The sequence below is a fragment of the Varanus komodoensis genome, unplaced genomic scaffold (assembly GCF_004798865.1).
Source record: "Varanus komodoensis strain SLA01 unplaced genomic scaffold, ASM479886v1 scaffold1, whole genome shotgun sequence".
Taxonomy (NCBI): Eukaryota; Metazoa; Chordata; class Lepidosauria; order Squamata; family Varanidae; genus Varanus; species Varanus komodoensis.
In genome coordinates, this window is record NW_025335268.1 from 118292889 (window position 1) to 118311965 (window position 19077).

The window sequence follows — 19077 nt, forward strand, 5'->3', positions numbered from 1 at the left end:
AATATATTTGGAGGCAGTGAGAGAGGCAAAGAAGCAATATCTGATTGCCTCCATTCATTTGCTGCCTGCGGGAGGTCTCTAGGTTTGTCCAAGCTCTATTATATGCTGGCCCCAAGGACATCTTGGAGCCGTCGTCTGAGGCCTGCTATGTTTGCTAGGCAATTCCAGGACAAAAATCTTTTGTATTTGTCAGGATTCCAGTGTTGTAGCAGTCACATCAGGTGTGATATCTGGTCTGCTTATGTTGGATAAGTTCCCATTAGTACAGCTTGAAGATGTCAACAAGGTGCTTGGGCAGGTTAATGCACCTTGTCCATACTGAATCCTTGCCCCTCCTAATTAATAAGAGCCACTAGGGAGGGAACTGCTGGCTGGGCCAGGGAGGTGATTAATGCTTCTTTATGAGAAGGAGTGGTCCCTGGCCACCTGAAATGAGCAGTGGTGAGACCATCCTGAAGAAATCCTCCCTAGACCCTGAAGAACTCAACAATTTTAGGCTGGTGGTAAACATCTCCTTTTGGGACAAGGTTCTTGACCAGGTAGTCTCCAACCAGCTCCAGGTACTCTGAATAGTTCCAGAGTGATTATCTGGAACTATTTCAGGAATGACTTTGGCAGAGAAACAGTTTTGGTTGCCCTGTGTGATGACTTATGCCAGGAGCGAGACAGGGGGAGTGCGACCCTGTTGGTTCTCCTGGACATCTCAGCAGCTTTCGATACCATCAACCATGGGGTGACTGAGGTGGGTGTGAGAGGCACTGCATGGCTGTGGTTCCTACTTTGATGGTAGGCTCTAGAAAGTGGTGCTTGGGGGATATTGCTCTGCCCACTGGATAATCCAGTATGGGGTTCCTCAGGGGTCAGTCTTGTCCCCCATGCTATTTAACATCTATATAAAACTGCTGGGTGAGGTCATCCAGAGTTTTGATTGCCTTGCCATCAGTATGCTGATGCCATACAGCTCTATTTCACCTTTTCATCTTCAACTGCTGAGGCTGTGGATGTGGTGAACAGCTGCTTGGCTGCGACAGTGAACTGGATGAAGGCTAACAAACTGAAGCTCAATATAGACAAGACCGAGATGCTGTCACTGACTCATTCTTTTGACCAGACGCAGGAAATCCAGCCAGTTCTTGATGAGGTTGCACTCACCTTGGATAAGCTTGGGGATGCTCCTTGAGCCATCTTTGTCATATGAGGCAGAGGTGGCTTCAGTGGCTTGGAGTGCCTTCTCCCAGCCACTAGTAGCTCAGCTACATCCTTATCTGAACAGAGATAGCCTGCTATCAGTGATTTATGCTCTGGTAATCTCTAAGACAGACTATTGCAATGCAATCTATGTCGGGCTCCTGTTGAAGACTGTTTGGAAGCTGCAGTTTCCTCAAAATGTGGCAGCAAGATCACTAACAGGGATCAGATGGCATCAATTCTGGCTTGCATGCACTGACTGCCTATATGTGTGTGAGTCCAATTCAACGTGCTGGTTTTGACCTACAAAGCTCTGCACAGCTTAGGACTGAAGGGAACACTTCTCCCAACCTCTATTTACCTGGGCACTATCGTCAAGCTCTGGGGCCTTTCTCTGCTTGCCACCTCCAAGAATGGTAGCAACAAGAAGAGCTTTTCAGTGGTGGCCCCCAGTTATGGAATGAGCTCCTCACTGAGGCCCACCTGGCACCAACTTTACTATCTTTTTGATGCCAGGTAGACAGTTCTCCACTGCAGGACATTTGATTAGTTAACTGGGGCCTACTGGCCGTTAGACAGGGTCTAACTGGGTATTTTTAACAGGTATTTTTGTTTTCTGTTTTTATGTCATTTAAGCTGCATATTGTCAACTTTTAAATGGCATTTTAATATGTTTCAATTGGTATATTTTATATCGTTTTTAAATATGTTGCTGTGAACTGCCCAGAGAGCTTTGCTGTTGGCCAGTACAGAAAATATAACATATAAAAGGAAAAAAAATATTGATTTAACACACTGGAAAGTTTAAAGGACACTATAACTGTTGCTTTTTCTAACTTCTTTTAACTCCCATTACCCCAATCCTGAACAAACTTATTGAAAAGTAAGTTCTACTTATTTTGGTGAGACTTTATACCAAGTAAGAAATCCTGCTATCAGTAATAGATATTTGAATTAACCTGTTTGGGATTTTAAAATAATATCTTTGGAAATGTAAAGGCAAATATGCATGTGCATGATGATACAAAGTTGGGAGGCTACAAATCCTGTTCACATTTGCCTGATTATGTCCCATTGAGCTCAATGAGGCTTACTTTTGAGTAGACATGTATAGTATTGCACTGTAATTCCCTTTTTACTAATGCCATAACTCGAACCTGCTTTGAGCCTCTGCGCTCATCAGAAAAGTGAGGATTCCGAGAAGCTCCCATCGGGACGCATCGCCACCTCCTTCTGCTAGCACTAAAAACTACCTTTCCCATAAAACCACAGCAGCAAGCGGCGCGCTGTGAGTTTGCAGTACGCATGTCTTTGACCAGAAAGCCCGCCTTATGGGGTGAGAACGGCAATTGTGGTTGGTTGGTACGACTGCCGTTTAAAGTGAGTTCGAGGGTCAGAGGGCGCGAAGGTGAGTGGTTGCTGTTGGGGACTCGTGGTGTTGAGGGATGGGGTGACTGGGACCGTCCTGGGGGGCGGAGGGGTGTCTGCAGGTAGGGGGATGGTGGAGTGGCGAGGAGGGGAGGGGCGTGCTGGATGGCGCGCTTAGGGCTCGATTGGGCCTGAGGCCAGGGATGGGGGCGCGGGGCAGGATCTTTGGGGGATGAAGCTTGGCCTGACGAAGCGGGCTGCGGGGGTTTCAGCTAGTTCGGGAATGTGCGAGATGCCGATGCCCTGTCTGTGGTGGAGGGCGCGGTCGGGCTGCATTGGCGAAGCGGAGTTATCAAGGCCAGGGGCGGGGGTGGCTTGAAATGTAACAGAACCCCGTAAGGCCTGGTTGGTAAGATGCATGGGTAAGGTGGGACCGCGGCGTGTAGGGTGTTAGTTGGGTGTAACTATATGTGACTTTCCGGAGGGAGGGGAGAATTGGCATGGGGAGCTGCAGGCAAGGAATAGGACAGCTGTTGAGAAAAGGGTCGGGTGTGTTTGGTGCAAGGATTTTGTGATGTGCTGGGACACGAGGTTGCATAGCTTCGAAGGTTGGAAGCAAGGGCTTGGCGTTAAAATGGGTTGTGGGATCGCTCTGCAATAAGTGTAGAATCTCTCTAGCTTGGGTTGGGAGAATGAAGGAAAATGGTAAGTAACTGAGAAGCAGTCAGGAAGGCGATGTGTTAGGGTAGAATTCATATGTGGACCAGAAGTGATACAGATGTATTTCTGCCTGGTGTAAAGAGTTGGAGATCTGGCTAAGTCCAGGCTGGAACCCAAGGATGGTGAACTTTAGTAGCAGGAGTGGACCATGGGGGTTGGTAGTTTTTAACTACATGTATTTCTTAAATAAATCAGGGGCTGTGTTAGAAAGCAAATCTAGAGAGTCTACAGGTATTTCATAGGGTCTTACAGCTGGCAAGAATGAATCACTTTATCCATACTCACCAACCCTCCTGAACCAGACATTTGGGGAATAGAAGGGGGTATATGTGGCAGATAATATGTGGGTTTATGACCTTCTGGGGAAAAATATGTTTTTGGAGAAATGCAGGGATGAAGAGACTGCCACTGAGCATTCAGGTGGCAATCCTAAACCACTTTCCAAACAGTAACACCTATCGAACACAGTGGGATTTTCTTTTGAGTAAACATTGTTAGGAGAATTATGCCATTCACTATTTGTCTCAACAGTGCACATTGCCTACATATTTCCCATTATAAGAATAGTAAATCTGAAATATATTTCAAAACAAATGTCTTGATATATTGACTGAGAGGTAACTAGTTAGCCTTGTGTCTAACTTGCCAAGTTAGATACATACTGGAGGTCTTGCATGATTCAAGCTTGATTATTCTTTTGCTGTTTTGCCTGCCCAGCACTTTAAGACCTTGGAAAGAATTTGACATCTTGGTTTTGTCCAGAGTGTGTCACTTTGTAGTCAAGGAATTCTGAGGTGGATTTCACATAGAGGTTTCTGTGAAAAGGGATGATTAGAATGGCCTTTAAAAGATGAAACATCTTGTGATTTAGAGAAATCAAGAGGTGCAAATATTAACTCTGTATCTTGAAGTCTGATTCTACCCATATCTTATGCAAGTCCTGGCTTACCTAGTGAATATGACTGTTTCAGAAATCTTGGGCAGAATGCATTATTATGTGAGTGGAAGTCACCTATGCAATTGGACTTTTTCTATCTTTACTTTCTTTTAGTACTCTGCACTAGAAAATTGCTTCAGAACATCACTTAACCATCTAGAGCAGATTTTGAGGCCACACAGATGGGGAAGGGAAATCTCCCTTTATTCTACTGATAGAGGAAAACTGCTTAATTGAATTTCTGCATGGAATTCTTTAGAATGATGAGATAATGCTTTTTTCTTGTATCACCTGGCATAAGAATTTTGCCTCCTACCATGTACATGGTAGTTTATCTGATTTGGATTTCTCAGATAAACTGCTAAGTATGTGTTGTTATGACTTATGTACTTTTATTAGCTCAGTGCCTTCCAGATCTCTTGGTTACATGAATACTGTGTTTTAGGTTACCAGTTGGACTTTATCATTGCCCTATATGAACCAAAAATGCATCCTAAAATGTGTCTGACACACAAACAGTTGTGGTATGTTTCATAGAAACTTGGTTGCTGTTTCTGGTATTGCTTCTGAAAAATCATTAGAAGTATCACAAGGGATTCTTGGATCACAGTTCAAAAACTAGTCTGCTTTTAGAATATATCTCTGGAAGTTCCACATTGGGACTGTTAGACTGGTAAATAAATGTGGTAACACTCACCTGTGATGTAATAAGAATACAGTTGTACTTTAGTCATCCTTCTTTTTAGTTAAATTGAATAGTTCTGTGGTGTTTCTAAAAATAGTTACCATATGGAATATTCCATTTTTTTGTAGTGTTACATTTTTAAAATGTAGTCTTTTAATGCTCAGGACACTTGTATGTAGATCTGGCATGTGAAATCTTGCTCATTAGATTGTTTAAAAATATTCTATGTGCCAAAACTGGTTAATTAGATGCTCAGTGAGGAATGGTAAAAATCTGTGGTTTCATATATCATGCCAAAAAGTGCTGAGTGCTAGGCTGACTTTTTTTTAAAGGTAAAAAAACCTGACAACAACAGTACCCTTAAATCGCAGGGTACAGTAGTTACATTGAATAATTGTTCTAGGTACCTTTACTTTACAATAGGTCAGCTCTTCATTTTTGTTTTGTTTTGCATGTGAAGTGTTCAGTACATTCCATTCCTTGATCAACATGGCTTACTCTTTCAAAAGAGGTCTATAATACTAGACTATGAAACTTGTTTGAGTAAGAAGAATGTATGAATTTGCTTAGCAAATTTTATTTACACAGATTGCCAAGTTTTTGTAGGGATGTTGATGTAGGGTCATGACTTTTGCTTGAAGGATAATATATCTTGATTTTATTCACTGAAAGAGCATTTCAGTGTCTAGCTTTATTTTGTTTGTGTTAGTTATGATGCATGGTTAATTTAGTGTAGAAAAATCTAGTTTTATTAAGAGGTGGAATGAAAATAGCAAGCAGTTCCAAAAAAACAGTAGTGGGTAACATGTAGTCCAACAACTGGAAGATCACAGTTTGGCCAGATTGGCCAATGGTGAGAGATGATGGTACTTGCGGTCCAATACTTTCCCTGTCCCTGCAGTAAAATATAGTGTATGGGTTGCTTTCTCAGAATCCAGATGCAGTAAGGTTTCAGTGACTTTTGAAATGACAATACTGGGGCAAAATGCTTTAAGGTTTTGGAAGGTATCACTATTTGGCCTAGTTATTATATTTCAATTAACCAAAAAGAAAAGCAGGAAGTACCCCCAACAATAGTAGATAGGCAAGCCAGTAAGGACAAAGATCAAATTAGGATAATTGAGAGAACTACTCATTGAAAAATTTGTAAGTGTATTTTGACAATATGCGGCTTAGAGTGACTTACTTAACTCCCAACCAAATTTAGGTTTGTTTTTAGCCATTGTGTTTCTGTTAATGCAGTGACATGGATGCAGGACTTCTCTTTGCCTTCTTCCAGAATAATTTTGTACAATACAATAATTTTAACTCAGTCTTTATCTTAAAGTATCCTAAATGGGGGAAGCCACATGGCTTAGTCAAATGTCTGGTTCTTAATTAATTTCACTGTGGCCAAGGAGGCCAAAATAGAACTTTTGGGAAGAACAATGTCACTTGTTACCGCTGAGGTTCTCTCATTAAATAGTTTCAAAATTTTCTGAAAGCTAAGCTGGGGGGTGATGAAGGCTGTAGTTCAAATGTATCTGGAGGGCAATGCATTTCTATTTTGCATGTTAGAGATAGACGTGCCAACAGGTGACTGAAAGTCTGATGTGATCTGGTTTTGTATCCATTCATTATATCATTGCAGTTGAACCTTAACTTTCCTGGGTTTAACTTTCACAGATTTGATTATTTGCAAGTTTGCTGTCAATAATTAAAAGGGAGTTTTGTGGCCTACTGCAGAAAATCACAGATGACATGTGTAGACTAGAAAATGTAAAGAAATGAAAAAAGTTTAGTAAGTCTTAAATACAGAAATGTATTAATCTGTTTTATTATTTAATACCATAACACACACACACACACACACACACACACACACACACATTTAGTATAAAAAGTTAAATTTTGTAAAAAGTTTCAGTGCACTGAAGCAATGTGGCCTACGCCACACTCTTTGTGTCAGTACTAGGCAGCCTTACATATTTTGTCTCTTAGTGTGCAGTGTAATTCACATTTCTTGCAACTTTTTGTATCTTTAAAGTGCAATAAAATACCAACTGTAATCATGGATCCAAAGCATAGTGCTTCTAGTGCTCCTTAAAGTGCTCCCAAGAGGCAAGAGAAAGTGAAGACCTTACAAGAAAAGGTCAAATTATCAAATATGCTTCGTACAGCAAAGTCAGCTGCTGAAGTTGTCTTGACACTATGGCATCAACGGGTTGACTGTTGTTTTTCAATTAACTGGTAGCCTACATTTTTATATGTATACGTAACAGAGAGAAAGAGAGGGAGAAAGAAGCAATCTAGTATACATATGGTCAACAATATTAAGGGGTAAGTTTTTGGGAGATGAGCCTAGACATATTTATGGTTTTTCCACTTTTGTGGGAGTCTTGCACTCCTAACCTTCATGAATGTGGAGGTTCAACTGTAATAAGACATTTTTAGAAATGGGCATTTTCTTTGGAAAATGCCCATTTCTTTCTGTCTTTTATCATTAGTCTATTATTATTGGAAAGATGGCATTCAGTTAGCTAGATGGCATAGAAAGGGTGGCATTCATTAAGTATCCTGCCTTAATAATATATAAATTACCCCAAAGTATAAATTTTCTACTTTGGAACATGATGTTCAGGTACCAGGTATCAAATAATGTAGGAGACAAGTGTGAGCTCATTTGCATCAGTAATATTATTACATATGCTACATGTAAATGCAATGTATGAAACGTGATGTTCATGAACCTGATACTTTCTTCTCTGTCTTATGCATGATGGAGAAGATGCTATTTAACTGATTAAAAATTAATCTTATCATGTTGGAGTTCTGCTGTAGATGCCTGAGAGTATAGATTTGGAGTATCTAAACCTTAGAAATCAGAAATTGAAATGAAGGAACTATATAGCCCCTTATAGTATTTGCTTATTACAATTTTTTTCTTGAACTGAAGAACATTTTTGTTTACATTTCAAAATCTCCATTATCAAAAACTCGGCCTCATTATGAATACCCATTAGTGTGTTCCCTTCCCCACAATATATCATAAGGCCTGTCTGCTGTAACCTCACAAGGTAATAGGTTGATTATTTAACAGCCTCTGAATGCAATCTGATGTCCTGTGCACTTGATGCATGTCAGCATCCAAACAGGTACAATGTTGTGAGGTATGGTGGCATTCTCTGCCACTCCATGGTTCATGCTCTGCATGTCTTCTAGGCAGCCTTTTTTAGTTTTTTAGATGAAGTACCAAGGAGGGAGAGCAAAAGAGACTGGTAGGCCTCCTCCAAGTAAGTTTAGTTAACATGAGAGAGTATTTTGGTTGTCTGTCTTTCCATATCATAAGAGTGTTTACAGTAAATTAGAGCAGTGACTCAGAAAGTCCAGCATCACTTATTAACAATGCACAGTATCACGATTCTTTTGTGGGGGTATAGTGTGTGCGCGTGCGTGCGTAAAATCAGTTCTCTGGTTCATTCAAAAGAATTAAAAACACTCAAAGTCATCACACTCAACCACCCTTGTTATGCTTGGCCTTTGACTTTTCTTAGTAATTAGTTAAATCAGGTAAAGGTGTGTTGTTATGTTTGAGTATGTATCCTAAGGCACAGCTGTCTTGTCTTTAACAGATGTTTCTCTTCCATCCTTAAGGCATACTTACAATGCACATTAATGAATATATTTCTTAGACATGCTGAGTAAGTTGTTTTTAAATGGGAACTAGGCTAGGTTTAGGAATGTATAGTATAAAAATGAAGATAATCTAGTTCTACCCACTGGATTTAGACTTCTTTGTATGCAAATTATTTTTATTGCAAGTAAGCTCATGAAAACAAATTAGATTTAATTCCTGTACATGCAGAAGAAGACCTAAGGATACTCTGCCATAGAACTACTTGCTTTAGGTTAGTTTTATGTTTTGTTTCATGATTCATGAAATCTTCCTCTTCCCAATTTGTTTTTTCTTTTTTTAATATTCTGAACACTGAAATTACCAAAATAACAGCTGCCTGTTCAGTGATTAGGGATTATTTTTGGTTTGTGTATCATGAGGATGTGGACAGGTTTCAGTTTTCAGGAATTTTGAACTCGGCTAATTTCTCTTGAATAGTTTGGACCTGACTTCTCTTCTCTTCTCTTCTCTTCTCTTCTCTTCTCTTCTCTTCTCTTCTCTTCTCTTCTCTCATGCTGTAGAGCAGGCTTCTGGAATTTGGTATCCAGCAAATGTTTTGATGTGGTCATGGATGCTGTGAACTTTAGTTCAAAACATCTGGAGGGCACCAGGTTGAGGAATGCTGGCCTAGAGAGTGATCTAATTTAACATGTTTACTTTCAATAAGTAGACAAAGCTGTAAAGGCACCATATATTAAATTTTGTCCCAACATGTCATATGTATTTGACCTGAAATATTATGAGGAAAAAATTTAATGCTCATTTAATGTGATTTAATGTTGCATATACATGTGTATTGGGACACTTATAAATTTTTAAGACAATTGCATTTAAAAAAAAGATACTGAAAACTGTTGACACAGTAATATGTTTTACTGTCTAGAGATGTGATGTGTTGACAGTCACTCACATATTTCTTTTGAGGTTGTTGAGGGAATTTAAATTGCACTGCAATTACTTATTAACTCCATTTCAGTCTGAAAGAAATATGTATTTTGGTGACATACAGGTATTCTCTTGCATACTTCTCTTGTTAGAGGCAATCATCTTTGAAATGCCAAGTTTGCTTAATAGTATATTTGCATTAGCTTTCATTCATTACTAATGAATCATAGAATAGTAGATTTGGAAGCAGCCAGAAGGCCACTGGGTCCAACCCTTTGCTCAATGCAGGATGCAAAGTTAAACCATCCCTCTCAAATGGCTGTCCAGGTGCATTTACGAATTTATGAAATTGAATTTTTGTGGAAAAATAAAGTGCTGCAAATTGCCAATTTTGAAAATTATCTGCCTCATATCAGTGTTTACACTAGGCAAGATTATATTAAATAAATATAGTCAGGTTAAAAAACAGAAGTCTGGCACAACAGTGACAAAGCAGAAGTAACAGGGCCTTGGATAGTTTCAGTGGGTCTTGCTAGCTAGAACACTCACTTGCTAGGAATGATGATGAGACTAGAGGCTCCCCAGCTATATCTTAGTGAATAAGGTGAAAGAAGTAGATTTGGCACTGAACTTCACTTTACTGCAGCAGTGAGGAATTATTTTCCTTACTTGAGTGGCATCTATTGGTTGATGCTAATGATGGGTGAAGCTAGAGCTACCCACACTCCTTTTCCTTTCTTCAGTGCTTTTGGATTTCTTTTTTCAGTCACCACACTTGTGGTGTGCACTCCCACACAGTATCCTGACATTCTTTCCCTCACCACCTTACACCTCAAAAAGAAGCTCCTGAATTTGCTCATTTCCCTTTTCCTGGGTGAAAGGGGAAGTTTCAGGAGCCATTTCTACTAGGCATCTTGAGGGATGGGTTTTGATATAGCACGCTTCTTCTGCTTCTTCCCTTCTTTCAGAAAGAGTGAGGAACTTCAGGAGCTGCTAGAGATGACGATGGGTAACTGGCTGGGAGAAGCAAGGAGACGTGAAAGAGGGCAGGCTGCAAGACTCAGAAGATGAGGTTGAGGTCAGATGGTGATGAATTATCAGAAGCTGCTGGTGTGGAGGCCAGTAGCCCACCCCATAGCTTTTTTACTTTCTTACCATGGCAGTGGCAGTTCTGCTGTTGATGAAATACAAGTTGTAAAGCTAATGGTCTGGACAAGGTAAAGGGGCTTAACCACAGAAAGCTGCAACAGCAGCCTTAGTTTGAAATAAAGAAAAGAACATGCATATTTTTCACTGTATATCATGTCTTCTTTAGTCATATGATAGTTGTAGTTCTGGGCATGCCATTTTAGCCTTTTGCAGCTGGTCAGTCAGTGTGTCTTGAATTATCTTCAGTATGAGACCCAAAATCCTTTCATGCCAAAAGGTGTAGCATATGAATTGTACAGACTGCAACGTAACCTTACATTATAAGGATAGATTGGAGGTGACGCTTTTGGACTGGGTACTATTCTGGAATTCTACATATATTATCATAGAACAAGCCTCTGTGTGTTTAGGCACTGACTGGGTTCATATGACAAGGCTTAAAACCCAGGAGGGTTTGTCATGTCATATGAGCCCACCATTGCATACTTGGGGTTGCTGATAAGTCCAGCTTCCAGGTTTATAAGCCATCCTGACAGTCCACAGCTTGTGGGTAGGGGTTTGCTAGCCACCCCAGGCATCTCAGTATTGTCTAAGTCTGGCTTCACACCCACAGAAATCCTTGCCAATCCTGCCAAGTAGCTGTTGGTCAAACACCATTAACAGTTACCCCCAAAGTTCTCAAGAAATAGGTGCAGCTGTCAAGAACTTTTTCTCTGCCCCATGTGTCCAGTACTTGGGATGGTGTTGAGTCAGCCAAGTCAAATTGCAAATTTCAGCCAAATCGATTGTGGCTGCCCCTGTGCCATCAGCAGCCTTTTCTGGTGATTGGTGAAGATCATCTTGGATGATTTGCAAGTTGGCCAGGCTGATCCTGGTGGCTGTGGTGGTGCACGGCTGGGATAGCTACAGTTGACTTGGCTGATTTGCCTATGCCTTTTTCAACAGCAGCCCTTTTGCTAGAGGCCATGATGTCATGGGTCAAAGTTTTGGTGGGGAGGACATGATAATTCATTTCTATACCATCCTATAGCTGAAGCTCTCTGGGCAGTTTAGAGCAAGCAAAACTATAAAGTACAATGCAAATAACATAAAAATAAAGCAGTATTAAAATGATCCTATAAAAAGAAAAACACTTGGAATTGGTAGTTCCATTAAGCCAAGTAATTCTTTAAAAACTTTGGACTAAAGGGCCGTCTTAACCTGGCACCAAAAAGATAACAAGGTAGGTGCCAGGTGGGCCACAGTGAGGATGTTGTTCCATAAATGTTTTATCTGTAAACTGTTCTGAGAGTGGTTGCTTTAGAACAGTCTATCAAAACAATAAATCAATAAATAAATGGGGGCCACAGAGGAAGCCCTCCCTCTTTTGCCATAGTCCCAGTGTTCCTTGGAGCTAGCACTTGGATGAAGGCCCCAGAGGTAGAGCATAGTGTCTAAATAAATTGCAGTTGGGAAAAGTCTCTGACAGGTATTGAGGTCCCAAGCTGTGTAAGACTTCATAGGTAAAAACCGGCATCCTCAATTAGTCCCAGAAGCATACAAGCAGCCAGTGCAAGTGGGTCACTACTGGTCTTATGTGTTTTGACCTCTAGGTTCCAGTTATTAATCTGGGTTCCACATTCTGCATGAGCTGCAGCTTCTGAACCATCATCAAGGCCAGGCCTATGTAGAGTGAGTAGCAGTAATCTAATTTTGGGATTGATGGAGTGTAGATTATTGAAAGCAAGTCTACCCCTCTCCAGGTAAGGGTGCAGCTGAGCCACCAGCTAAAGGTGGTAGAAGGCACTCTGAGTAACTGAGAGCAACTGGGCTTCAAGTGATAAAAATGAATCAAGGCAAACACCCAAGCTAAGAACCTCCTCCTTTGGGGAAGTGTAATTCCATACAGAACAGACTGAACACCCTCCATTCAGTTAGAGGAACCAGCTACCAACAGCATTTCAGTCTTGTTTGGATATAGCTTCAGTTTGTTACCCTCATCCAGTCCATTGTCACAGCCAGGCACCTGTTCAGCATCACCAGCAGAAGATGAAAAGGTGAAATAGAGCCACATGTCATCAATACACTGGATGTCCCAGCTTTTTGGTTTCATAAAGTTGTTAAATAGCCTGAAGGAGAGAACAGCCCAATGTAGAGCACTCTGCTGGATAAGCCTCAGGGCTGAACAGTATTCCCCAAGCACTAACTTCTGGAGATGGTTTTCCAAGTAGGAGCAGAACGACAGCCATGCAGTGCCCTCCACTCCCACCTCAGTCATCCCAGAAGGATACCATGGTCAGTGGTGTCACAAGCTACTGAGAGTTCCAGAAGTACCAACAGGGCCACACTTCCCTATTTCTCTCCTGGCATAAGTTATCATACAGGGTAACCAAGGTTCTTCCATGTCAAAACCCTGACTGAAATGGATCCGGATAATCAGTCTCATTCAAGAGTCTAAAGTTACTAAGGTCTTCTTGGTCAAGGGACGATTTCCTCAGAAATGGTTTCATTGCTACATCTTTCAGGGGGCATGTGATCATTCTTGCATGGAGGCACTGATCACCTCTCTAGCCCAGGTTTGTTATTCCTGCCTTACTAGATTTTATAAGGTTGGGCGGGGTGGGAAGGATCCAGTACAGAGGCGGTTGCACAAAGCTGACCTTGTGACTTATTCATGATCTGTACCAGCTGAAACTCATACAGTAAAACCATACCAGGCTCTGGGTATATCTGGGTAAAGACTCAGATTTAATTCTGGAGTTTAAGTCCCAGAACATGCAAAAGATCTTTTCCTGGAAGTGTTCAGGAAATAAATTACAATGACTCTCAGAAGGTTCTACAGTGTCCTTGGGGCCAGCGTGTAATAGGCCTGAGACAACCCAGAAAAGCTCCACTGGACAACAAATAGAAGATTGAATCAGGGTAGTGAAATGTTTCTTAGCAACACTCACTGCCTCTAAATATTTCCAATTGTAGGCACACACAAGGTTTCAATTGCATCCACTGGGAGTTTTCTGCTATTTGTACTCAAGCCATTTCCAATGTTGTTTCATTGCTCTCAGCTCTGGAGTATTCCAGGGAGCTGTACAAACTCTACAGCAGAGAAGACCCTTAAGAGCGACTGTGTCAACTGCCCAGCTTGTTTCTGTGTTCCACAGCTTGGAAAGAGGTTTGACAGGAATGCAAGACATACCAGCTGGGAAGTCCCCCAGAGACCCCTGGATACCATCTAGATCAGGGGTCTCAAACTCGCGGCCCGTGGGCCATTTGCCGGGATGGGTGGGGCATGGGGGAGGGGCCCTGCAGCCTTCAAAGCGCCGGCGGTGCCCGGGCCGGTCACGGGATGAGCGGCCCACCACCACCACGGTGGTGGAATACTTGATGTGGTCCAGCCTCACCCAGACTCTACTTCCAACGGCCCCCAGGTAAATTGAGTTTGAGACCCCTGATCTAGATCCTTTAGCCTTCAGGGGTGGACCATCTTTAGAAGCCCCCTCCCTTGCCCCCTACTGCCAGTGCAAATTTCAGAAGGCGATGATCACGACAAAGGGGCTGAGTGAAAGTCCCGTCCCCCCACATTTACAGCATCAGCCTCCTATCTGGCCAAAAAGACTTAAGTCTAGAGTGTGCCCCACTACATGTGTTGAGCTGATGATATGCTGGAACAGTCCTGTGGTTCTCATGGTGGCCATGAAATCCTGAATCACCACAGATGGGGTGTCCTCAGCATGAAATACCCAAGAACCAGCAGTCCGGGAGGTCCTGCATAACATCTGAGACCACCTCTGTCAACTCAGGAAGAGAGACTGATGGGTTGCTGCCCTGGTACACTAGCAGAATCCCCAGTCTGTCCTGCTGGCCCAAGACAAGGTTCAAACATCTCAGACTAGTCAGATGGGCAGGGTGCCTGGAGAGGGAAACTGAATTCTTATAGACCACAGTGAGCCTCCCTTGTCACCCTCAAATTACTCTGATGCTGAACCAAGTATCCTGATGGACACAACTGGGAGAATTTAACACTTTCTGTTCACCCACCCAGGTCTTGATTATACATGCTAGAATGGTTGCCTCATCTGCTGTTAAATTGTGGATAAGGGATGTCATATTTTGTATCAGTCTGACAATTAAAAGCAGCTTCTGGAGCCCTGAAGGCAGGCTGACATTCTAGCCATCAAACCTGTGGGTGCAAGGAGGACTGAAACAAGATCCAGCCATTAGCTGTCTGGGCCAGGTGCCCACCTGGCCAGTCATCTTAGTGCCATATCTACCTCTACTCTTTGCTACACTGATTGGGTCCCTCATCATCTGCCCACTTGGTCTCATAATTTTCCTCCCTGGAATGGTCCCAGGCATATATCCCCAATAACAGATACAATAATATTTTCTGAGTGAAAAATAAAGAAGCATCCTTAACTTTGTGTGGCATCCTGAAGGGACAAACCAAAAGGACCCTCTTCTGGGCTGCACCTGCTGGAAGTGCCTGCCACTTAGCAGTGGGCCTGCATATTTATTTATTCAATTTGTGAAAAGCTGCTCATTAGCATAATGCTTTCTGGGCAGCCATTGCAATAAAATATCAATAACGTTAATAAAATAACAAATATTAGATAAAATAAAGCACAGTATATATAACAAAACACTAAATATAATAAAATGAGCGCTGTCATAGAAATTGTTTAAGTAGTGCTATAGGTGCATTGAAAAAAGTGTTTTCATCAGGCACCTAAAACTCAAAATAGGCACCTGACGAAACCCTGATGGCAATGTACTCCATAATTGGGGTGCCACAACAGAAAGGTCCTTCTTATTACCTCCCCCTTAACCTCCTAGGGAGAGGGACCTGTAGGAGGGCCTCTATTGATGTTCTGGAACAGTGGGCAAGTATGTGTGGAGTAAGGTGCTCCCTAAGATAGTGTGGTCCCAAGCCATTTAGAGCTTTATATGTCATAGTCAAAACCTTGAATTCAGCCTGGACTGGAACAAGCAGCCAGTGCCATTGAACGAGGACCAACGTAATGTGTTGAGAACTGGTCCTAGTCAGCAACTGTGCTACCCTGTTTTGGATCAGTTTAAGAGTCTGGACTGTCTTCAAGGAAAGTCACATGTAAAGTACATTATAGTAATCCAGTCTGGGCATTACCAGTGCATGCATAACTGGCAAAATTACACTTATCCAAGAAGGAGCATAGTTGGTAAATCAGCTGGAACTAATAAAAGGTGCTCCTGGCAATCCAGTCCACTGGGCAACCAGGGAGAGCTGAGTCCAGGAGCACCCCCAAACTCCAAACCTTGTCCTTTTAGAGGGAGTGCAACCCCAACCAGAACAGGCTTATAATCTCCCAGTTGAAATGGAGGTTTGCAACACTTCTGTTCGATTGAGCTTGAACTTATTGACCCTCATCCAGTCCATTTCCAAGTTCGGACACTGATTGAGGGTAGACACCACTACTGGATCAGATGAAAATGAGAGGTAGAGCTTAGTGTCATCAGCATATTGATGACACTTTAGCCTCCAAACCTCCTCCCAGTGGTTTCATGAAGATTTTAAAAGGTGTGGGGGATAGACTCAAACCCTGTGGAACTTCATGGCGCAGAGTGATAATCCTCTAGCATCTCCATCTGAAGACAGCCCACCAGGTAGGAGTGGAGGCAGTGCCCCCAATTCCAAACTTGGCTTAGCCACTGCAGAAGGATGGCCATGGTTGATGGTATTGAAAGCCCCCAAGAGGTTCAGGAGAATCAACCAGGTCACACTCCTCCTGTCTCTCTCCTTGCAAAGGTCATCCCACAGGACAACTAAGGCAGTCTCAGTCCCAAACCAGGCTTGAATCCTGGTTGAAATGGATCAAGATAATCCATTTATTATATGTGCTGATACGCTACAGGAGGCTGCTGAATTGCCAAGCTAGGTGACTCCACTGAAGTACTCAGCTGATTGCTGGAAAGTCTGGCAGAGAGCAGCTTCCAATGGAACTTAAAGGGCAGTAACCCACTTCCCCAACTATCCCAAAACCTGACCAGTATTGCATAATCTGTCTTGTGAGATACCTGCTTGTCCTTACCTTTTTGTGCACAGTGGTGGCAGCAAGAATAAAACGTGCTGGCAGTCCTTGCTCCTGCTTATAAGGGAGTTCTCGGTGGAGAACTGTCTGTTAGTTGTGGTGATGTCTGTGAACATTTCCTGCTGTTTTTTACACGTGGGGAGCGGGAGAACCTTGTGGATCCTGCAGAGTCCACTGGGATTTCCATGTGTCTACTGAGTTGAGAAGAGGGGGCATTCTTCTCCTGATGTGCCCAATCATCTGATGGGTGCGTCAGGGTGAGATAATTTATAAGTCACACTGCATAGTTTTCTATGCATTGCATTCTATGCAGTGTGTATTACTGTACTGAGTGAACCCTTCCCAGAAGTCCTAGTGCCATGCAAGCTGGCAAATATGTGAAGTTCGAGGACTTCTTTTTTTCTAAACACACACCCTTATTTAATGTCTACTGACAGCTGAGATGGGGGCATAAAGGATATAAGGGCAGTAACCTGGAATACTGATCCATAGTACGTTATATTACCCTCTTGGCCCAAAAAAAGTTATAGTAATTAACTACAGAATGATGCTGTCAAAATCCCAACAATTGGGTACTATATGAATTTATTGGTTTTCTGTTGAAAGTCATCTATTGGAATTATCTAACTGTCTCATTTATGCCCATGCATTGGTTTGATTTGTTTTAATTACACTTGCCTGTAAAATTTAAATATTAGTGTTATGCACAAAGTTCCCATAAACCTAAGATTCATAGGCTACTTGGTTTCTTTGCAAAAATTAGTTGCATGCCTGAGTATCATTCATTGCATGTATCTATAGGGTAGGTGTTAGGCATTTTTCCTGAGCTAAGTAGGGTGTCTCTATTTCTCTTGCTGTTCATTGCTTGAAGTGTCCTGATTTCTCTTTCCCTCTTTTTCCCAGCTCCCTCCAAAGAGAGTGGTGGGAGAGAAAGAGAAGGATGTTTTATGGAGTTTAACTAGTTTATGTTATGGCTTAATTCTGTATCCTAGATTCTGTGCCTGACCTCAGTCCTGAACCATGTGGACTAGAATATTAATATAATTGAATTGTTACTTGCTTCAGGAGAAGACAAACTGCCCAACTCCTGCAAAATCCCTTTCCAGACAATTTTTGATCCTGTTTTGCAGGATTATTGAAATGTAAAACAATCTAGTTTTTACAGAAGAACATAATGTATCTTCCAGATAGTGATATTTGATCAGGTCACCTTTACTTCAACAGTTTAATTTCACGTAGGGTATGTGAAGACCAATCAGCAGCATTGATTTAATAAGCCCTGCCCTCAGCTGGCTTACAATCAAAAAGACTAAACACACAAAGGGATCAATTTGGCAATGCCAAAAAGAGAAGTTATTTTTTAAACAGGATTTACATTCGTTTGGGCTAGGCTGGTCTCGGATTGCTAGTGTTCTTAGAATAGAGAGAATTTGACCCCCCCCTTTTTTTTTTGTATTTGGGCTTTCCAGCCAAGGACCAAAGTGGACTTTCCCTCTTCCTTTCAGCCATGAGAGCTTCGTATTCCAGTCTGACTATATTAGTTTTTTTACTAAATTGTATTAGTCTGTCTTCTCCCATGTATATTTGACCAGATCCTTAAGGCTATCTTCATAGAGATAATTTCTCCCTCTCTCAAAATGAGGTAATGTGGGAGGCTACCAAAGAGAAATCCCTTTTAGTGGTTGCGGAATGCCTTCCCTAGAGAAAATTGCCTGATGCCTACTTTGTGATTTTTTGTGTGCTAGGTGAAGGCCTCTTTGTTTCTTCAGGTTTTTTATTCCTTCAGTTTATTAAAAAAGATTCTTGAAATTTTTGCATTGCTGCTGGCATTATTCTAGTTTTGCTGTTTTTATTTTAATGTTATTTTATATAGAGAGGGGAGTATTTGTGGCTTTAGTTTTGTTTTATGAACCACCCTAGGAACTTCAGCAATTGGTAATCAATAATGTTTTTTATTCTTATTCCCTACAGAAGTATGTAACAAAATTCAGCCCTATTTGTCCATCCCTGTTTCTGGTGGATTGCAGTGAATTCTAGAATTAGCTGGGTGCCACACATTGCCCTTCCTTTCCATGGTGCTTTAAACTTGCTGCACATTTATTAAATTATTCTGGTATTATGGATATGAACAGTAAATAAAGATTCCATGACTGTCTAGAGCAAATCTGAATGAGAAACTGGAAAAATGAGTTGGTTTTACTATATGTGGGCATGCCATTTTCCTCACATCTATATCAGCCTGGAGAGTTACAAGCTCATCATAACCATACAGGTTCTTTAATATCTCGTGAAAATCTAAACATGAAAAAACAAGTACAACTTTTAATGTACACAAATCATTGTTTTTTCTCAGGCACCTGAAGGCTTTCGAGGAATCAGTTACAGTGCTACTAATAGAAACTGCAGTGGGACAAGTGGTTTACTTGGACTACCTAAATTGATCACTTTT

General features: G+C 41.7%; 1 protein-coding gene across 4 annotated transcripts in view; it reads left to right on the forward strand.

Annotated features, from left to right (window-relative positions):
* Positions 1 to 2564: 2564 nt before the first annotated feature.
* The window catches only part of ERI3 (ERI1 exoribonuclease family member 3), a 277371-nt gene continuing 260858 nt past the window's right edge, over positions 2565 to 19077 (forward strand). The window contains exon 1 of one of the 4 annotated variants that reach the window (XM_044442391.1): positions 2565 to 2596. The gene's annotated coding sequence lies outside the window, so the exon portion shown is untranslated. The other 3 variants (XM_044442400.1, XM_044442373.1, XM_044442382.1) reach the window with 3 other exon arrangements.